Here is a 7,564-nt window from a genome sequence, read left to right on the forward strand (position 1 = left end):
GCCATCCGGTTTATATAGACACCGGAGAGGGCTAGGGTTACACCAAGTCGGTTACAAAGGTAGGAGATCTACATATCCGTATCGCCAAGCTTGCCTTCCACGCCAAGGAAAGTCCCATCCGGACACGGGACGAAGTCTTCAATCTTCTATCTTCATAGTCTTGGAGTCCGGCCGATGATGATAGTTCGGCTATCCGGACACCCCCTAGTCCGGGACTCCCTCAGCCACTTTTTCTTTTTCTTTTTCTGCCTGTTTTATAAAAATTCCATAGATTTAAATATTTATCCAAATTAAATGTTTCCAACTCCGAAATTCTTATAAAAATCCCACCTATTTAATGGTGTAACTTCCATAAATATCCATCAAACTTTTCTCCACTGTGCAAATTTAAATTCAAATTTGAGCATTTATATTCCCCTCTGAAAATCCATTTCTCCTATTCTACATCTCCAAATCCATAACTAGTAATTTTCCCCTTCTTAGATTTCCCCCTAGTATTTATCAAAAATAAGTTGACATTTTTCTGAGCACTTTGGTTTTTCTGTTTTACTATTGCCTTATTTTCTCGTTATTTTCTTGCGACGATTAGATCCCGTATTAGACGAAGTTTCTGAAGAATAAGAAGGAGAAGGATTTGAAAAACTTGAAGACCAAGCCAATCAAGGCAAGCTGCCCTTTGACCATGACACCTCTCTTGTTCATCGATACCCTTTTTCTGATTGCATGATGATGAAATATGATAGTGGTAAACTTGTTGTGTACCACCACATGATGCATACCCCTACTCATGACTTACCTTGTTCATGATTGCATTGTCAAGAGACTAGTTGATGCATAATGATGCATGTGTACCATGAACTCTTCATGGATACATTCTTTCGAAAACCCCATCGGGTGCCCCTAATGCCCTTGGGAGATGTTGAACTAAGGTCACCACTTGAGGAAGAGGTGGTGTACCGAAGAGAGACTTTGGTGTGTGTAAAATAATGGATTAGATTTATGTGTGATTACCGTCCCAACCAAACATGTGCAACCACTCTACCCCTTTATTGGATGGGACATTATTAACTACTTAGGCTGATACTAGCATGGTGCCCACATTACTAGTGACGGGGGTGACTTGAGGTCACTCTCAGGACGGGGTCGTGCATGGATAGGTGGCCATGACTGTTTTCACACGGCACCAGACACACCGTTGGTCCCTTCGTGTATGCATGATAATGTGAAAAGGGCAGAGTCCCACGATCTTTTTCTTATATAGGAAGGCCGTGTATCAACGAGTGGACCCTATGTTAGTGTCATCTAGGGAAATGTAATGATCGGGTGTTTCCCCCGAGTACTTGAGGTACTGCGGGATCGTGGATGACACGGAAGCTTCCCGGATCTTGTGGGTAAAGTGCGCAACCTCTGCAGAGTGTCAAACTATTAGAATAGTCGTGTCCACAGTCATGGACAGTTGGGAGGTGCTACTTAAACTATGTCCAGAAATTTTACAATCTCGGTGCATGTGTGTGGAAGAGAGCTATTTGTGTCAAGGAGGTGACTTGACATGTTGAATGAAATGGCATTGATCCAAACTCCATTATGTTGATATCTGTAACCTGTTCTCAAGGTTACTCATGTTCATTGATGCATATCTCACAAGTTGATAGGACATCTCAACTAGCTTGAAGATAGGTTGCTTACTTGTTGTACAGTTGCATTGCGAGTACATTCAAAGTACTCGTTGGCTTGGCACTAGTTATTTAATTGACCAGGCATGAAAGAGCAGGAGTTTGAGGAAGAGTTCTTTGGTGACTAAGACGCGAACTAGGACGCTTCCCAGTCAGAATGCCTGTAGGGTTAAGGAAGATGGCATGGGTTCTACTTATCGAAGATGATTTCCGCTGCTTATGTTCCATTTGATGTTCAACCCTTAAGGCTTTATCCATGTAAGACTTGACCATAATGGTCATAATTTATGTAAGACGGTAAGTATGGGATGTAAGACTCTTGTTATTCAGCTTCTGTGTGTTTAGTGAGCATTGATCTCTAGGATCACTGTACACGTGCATTCGGTGATCACGACTTTTGAGTCGGGGTCCCCACAGGGTCCAACCATATCGAGCCCCCAGACCGCAAAGGGCCAAGTTATGGGGATTATTTGGAGGGCGGTAGGTGGCATATGGCTTTGATTTGCAAAAAGCTGGCAGCCGACGCTATGTTGGACAAGGTCGTATGCGTCTGCTCGGGCTGTTGTCCAGTAAAAACCTGCACGGAAGGCCTTGCTTACAAGGGCCTGAGCTGCGGCGTGGTGGCCGCCGAGTCCAGCATGAATTTCTGCCAAAAGCTGTCGCCCTTCCTCTTCGAAGATGCACCTTGGGAGCACTCCAGTCGCGCTTTTCTTATAAAGCTCTCCCTCGTGGACCTTGTAGGCTTTAGAACGCCGCACAATGCAATGTGCCTTATTTTGGTCCTCAGGGAGTTCTTGCCTATTTAGGTAGTCTAAGAAGGGTTCTATCCACGGGCGATGACAGCCATAATCACGTGGGCCGAAGGTGTTATTTCGTTGGCGGAGCCTCCGATTACGTCAGAGTGTTCGGGATTTGGGGTTGTGTTCGGATCCGGACTGGTATTGCCGGTCTCCCCTTCCCACACCACGGATGGCTTGAATAGCCTTTCCAAGAAGATATTAGGTGGGATGGGGTCTCGCTTAACACTGATGCGGGCAAGGATATCCGCCGCTTGATTGTTTTCTCGGACCACATGGTGGAATTCAAGCCCCACGAACCGAGCTGACATTTTGAGGACGACATTGCGGTAAGCCGCCATTTTTGGGTCCTTGGCGTCAAAGTCTCCATTTATTTGAGATATTGTGAGGTTCAAATCCCCACGTACTTGTAGGTGTTCAATGCCCATGGAGACTGCCATCCGAACACCATGCAACAGAGCCTCATATTCGGTTGCATTGTTGGAATCTGTCTATAGTATTTGGAGTACGTATTGGACTGTATCTCCGATGGGGGATGTCAGGACAACGCCTGCCCCCAGACCAGCCAGCATCTTAGAGCCGTTGAATTGCATGATCCAATTGGAGTACGCGCCATACTCTTTAGGGAGTTCGGCTTCTGTCCATTCAGCAACGAAGTCAGCCAGTACTTGCGACTTAGTGGCTCCCCGTGGTTTGTATGTTATGTCGAACGGGAGGAGCCCAGTAGCCCATTTAGCAATCCAACCCGTGGCATCATGGTTATTTATTATATCATTGAGTGGTACTTCAGAGGCCACTGATGACCCACAAGTGTAGGGGATCTATCGTACTCCTCTCGATAAGTAAGAGTGTCAAACCCAACAAGGAGCAGAAGGAAATGATAAGCAGTTTTCAGTAAGGTTTTCTCTGCAAGCACTGAAATTGTAGGTAATAGATAGTTTTGTGATAAGATAAATTGTAACGAGTAACAAGTAAATATAGTGCAGCAAGGTGGCCCAATCCTTTTTGTAGCAAAGGATAAGCCTAGACAATTTCTTAAATGAGAAAAGAGCTCCCGACGACACATGGGAATTATCGTCAAGCTAGTTTTCAACACGGTCATATGATTCGCATTCGGTACTTTGATAATTTGATATGTGGGTGGACCAGTGCTTGGGTACTTCCCTTACTTGGACAAGCATCCCACTTATGATTAACCCCTATTGCAAGCATCCGCAACTACAAAAGAACTATTAAGGTAAACCTAACCACAACATTAAACATATGGATCCAAATCAGCCCCTTATGAAGCAACGCATAAACTAGGGTTTAAGGTTCTATCACTCTAGCAACCCAACATCTACTTATTACTTCCCATTACCTTCCTCTAGGCCCAAATAATGGTGAAGTGTCATGTAGTCGACGTTCACATAACACCACTAGAGGAAAGACAACATACATCTCATCAAAATATCGAACGAATACCAAATTCACATGACTACTAATAGAAAGACTTCACCCATGTCCTCAGGAACAAACGTAAATACTCACAAAGCATATTCATGTTCATAATCAAAGTAGTAATAATATGCATTAAGGATCTGAACATATGATCTTCCACCAAGTAAACCAATTAGCATCAACTACAAATAGTAATCAACACTACTAGCAACCCACAGGTACCAATTTGTGGTTTTGATACAAGATTGGATACAAGAGATAAACTAGGGTTTTGAGAGGAGATGGTGCTGGTGAAGATGTTGATGGAGATTGACCCCCTCCCGATGAGAGGATCGTTGGTGATGATTTCCCCCTCCCGGAGGGAAGTTTCCCCGGCAGAACAGCTCCGCCGGAGCCCTAGATTGGTTTCGCCAAGGTTCCGCCTCGTGGCGGTGGAGTTTCGTCCCGTAAGCTTGCCCATGATTTTTTCCAGGGTAAAAGCCTTCATATAGCAGAAGATGGACATCGGAGGGCCACCAGGGGGCCCAGGAGACAGGGGCGCGACCAGTAGGGGTGGTCACGCCCCCCACCCTCCTGGCCAGGGTGTGGGCCCTCTGAGGTGTTTCTTCCGCTCAATAATTCTTATTAATTTCAAAAATAAGTTTCATGGAGTTTTAGGATTTTCGGAGTAGTGTAGAATAGGTTTCCAATGTTTGCTCCTTTTCCAGCCAGAATTCCAGCTGCCGACATTCCCCCTCTTCATGGTAAACCTTGTAAAATAAGAGAGAAGAGCCATAAGTATTCAGATATAATGTGTAATAACAACCCATAATGCGATAAATATTGATATAAAAGCATGATGCAAAATGGACGTATCAACTCCCCCAAGCTTAGACCTTGCTTGTCCTCAAGTAGAAGCCGAAATCGAAAATAATGTCCACATGTTTAGAGATAGAGGTGTCGATAAAAATAAAATATGGACATGAGGGCATCATGATCATTCTTATAACAGCAACATAAATAGATTTTATCATACGATTTCTTATGCTCAAGTAACAATCAATTCACAATGTCAAGTATGGTTCAGAAACTTCATTGGAAACTAACAAACTATAATCTCAGTCATTGAAGCAATTGCAATTTATCATAACATTAGAAAGAGTCAAGAATAGAGCTTTTCAGCAAGTTCACACACTCAACTATCATGTAGTCTTCTACAATTGCTAACACTCATGCAATACTTGTGGTTATAGAGTTTTAACCGGACACTGAGAAAGATAGGGGCTTATTGTGTTGCCTCCCAGCGTATTCACCTTTAGGTGATGTCAACAATAATAGCCCATGCTAACTTACATCCAATTGGAGATATATATCATGATCTTTCAAACACGAGGAGCTTGCCAAAGGATAAAATGAAAAAGGGAAAGGTGAAGATCACCTTGACTCAAGCATAAAGTAAAAACATAAAGTAAAAGATAGGCCCTTCGCACAGGGAAGCAGAGGTTGTCTTGTGCGTTTAGGGTTGGATGCACAAAATCTTAATGCAAAAGAACGTCACTTTATATTGTCACTTGTATATGGACCTTTATTATGCAGTCTGTCGCTTTTATTGCTTCCATAACAAGATCGTATAAAGCTTATTTTCTCTGCACTAATAAGTCATACATATTTAGATAGCAATTTTTATTGCCTGCAACATGACAACTTACTTGAAGGATCTTACTCAATCCATAGCTAAGTATGGTGGACTCTCATAGCAAAAATGGGTTTAAGGATATTTGGAAGCACAAGTAGTATCTCTACTTGGTGCAATGAATTTGGCTAGCATGAGGGGGAAAGGCAAGCTCAACATGTTTGGAAGGTCAATGACAATATACTTTAACTGAGATGTGAGAAAACATAAACCATTGCGTTGTCTTCCTTGTCCAACGTCAACTCTTTTAGCATGTCATACTTAATGAGTGCTCCCAATCATAAAAGACATCCAAGATAATATATTTGTATGTGAACCTCTCTTTCCTTATTACTTACTATTAATTGCAATGATGATCAAAACTACATTTACCAACTCTCAACAACTTTTACGCCTCATACTTTCTATGTGTGAAGTCATCACTAACCAAAAGATCAATATGAACTCTCTTATTCTCTACTTTCTCAAGATCATAGCAAGATAGCAAAATCCTTGACTCAACACTAATCTTTATTATAGATAGCTCATAAACTCGATTACATAAAGAGATCACAAAGCAAAACTCAAAACTACTTGATATCAAAACATCAATTTACTAGATCAAGATACTACTAAAAGGATCGAACTAAATAAAACGGTAAAGATAGGAGTGTGATGGTGATAAGATACCGGGGCACCCCCCCCCCAAGCTTGGCAGTTGCCAAAGGGAGTGCCCATACCCATGTGGTTATGTCCTCGGAGGTGATGGAGGTGGTGATGATGTACGCTTCTTCCTCAATTTACGCTTGAGTATAGTATTTTGCTCTTTTAGGTCCTCGATCTCCTGCTCAAGGCTTAATACTCTTTTGCACAATTCCTGTTTATTTTCCTGCAAGAGACGAAAAGGGATAAACTCGATCTTTAGCTTCTTTGCTCTATCAGAGAGGCTTGACTTTTTTAACTCCACATGCATGTCCCCAGGCTGATGTAATGGGGCTTCTTCTTCATCTGAACTAGTCTCCTCCTTTCCCTTAGGCTCATAATCTTCCTCTTCTTTAGTAGTCCAACCATCATGCTCCAAGTCCCCGTAGACCTTAGGGTCTGCAAGGTAATCAGCCACATAGCTCTCCCCTTCTGAATCCTAAGACGACATATTGCTCTAAATCTGTAAAAGAAACAGTTCGAAATGAAAACAGAGGATATTTGTGTGATACGGTGGTCAAAACCTTTGGGAGTTTATATAATGAATTTTTACTGACCAAAATACATAACGTGCAAGAAAATGGAATCCAGGAGGCACACGAGGTGGCCACGAGAACGGAGGGCGCGCCCAGTAAGGGTGGGTGCACCCTCCACCCTCGTGAAGGCCTTGTGTCCTTCCCGGACTACTTCTTTCTTCCTAAAATTCTTAAATATTCTAAAACTGATAAAAATTGCCATTAGAATTGTTTTGGAGTCGGTTTACTTACCGTACCACATACCTATTCCTTTTCGGAGTCTGGAACGTTCTGGAAAGTGTCCCTTATGTATTCCTCCGGGGTTACGGTTTCAATAATATTAATTTCAACATTGATAGGATGACCTGAGATATAATGTTTAATTCTTTGACCGTTCACCACCCTCGGACTTGTGCCTTCGAAGTTGTTGATTTTTATGGCACCAGAACGATAGACCTCCTCGATAATGTAAGGACCTTCCCATTTAGAGAGAAGTTTTCCTGCAAAAAATCTTAAACGAGAGTTGAATAATAACACATAATCACCTACGTTAAACTCACACTTTTGTATCCTTTTGTCATGCTAGCGTTTAACTTTTTCTTTGAATAGCTTGGCATTCTCATAGGCTTGGGTTCTCCATTCATCAAGTGAGCTAATGTCAAACAACCTCTTCTCACCAGCAAGTTTGAAGTCATAGTTAGCTCTTTAACAGCCCAATATGCTTTATGTTCAAGTTCTAGAGGTAAATGACAAGCTTTTCCATAAACCATCTTATACGGAGACATA

The sequence above is a fragment of the Triticum aestivum genome, chromosome 3B, assembly GCF_018294505.1.
Source record: "Triticum aestivum cultivar Chinese Spring chromosome 3B, IWGSC CS RefSeq v2.1, whole genome shotgun sequence".
Lineage (NCBI taxonomy): Eukaryota > Viridiplantae > Streptophyta > Magnoliopsida > Poales > Poaceae > Triticum > Triticum aestivum.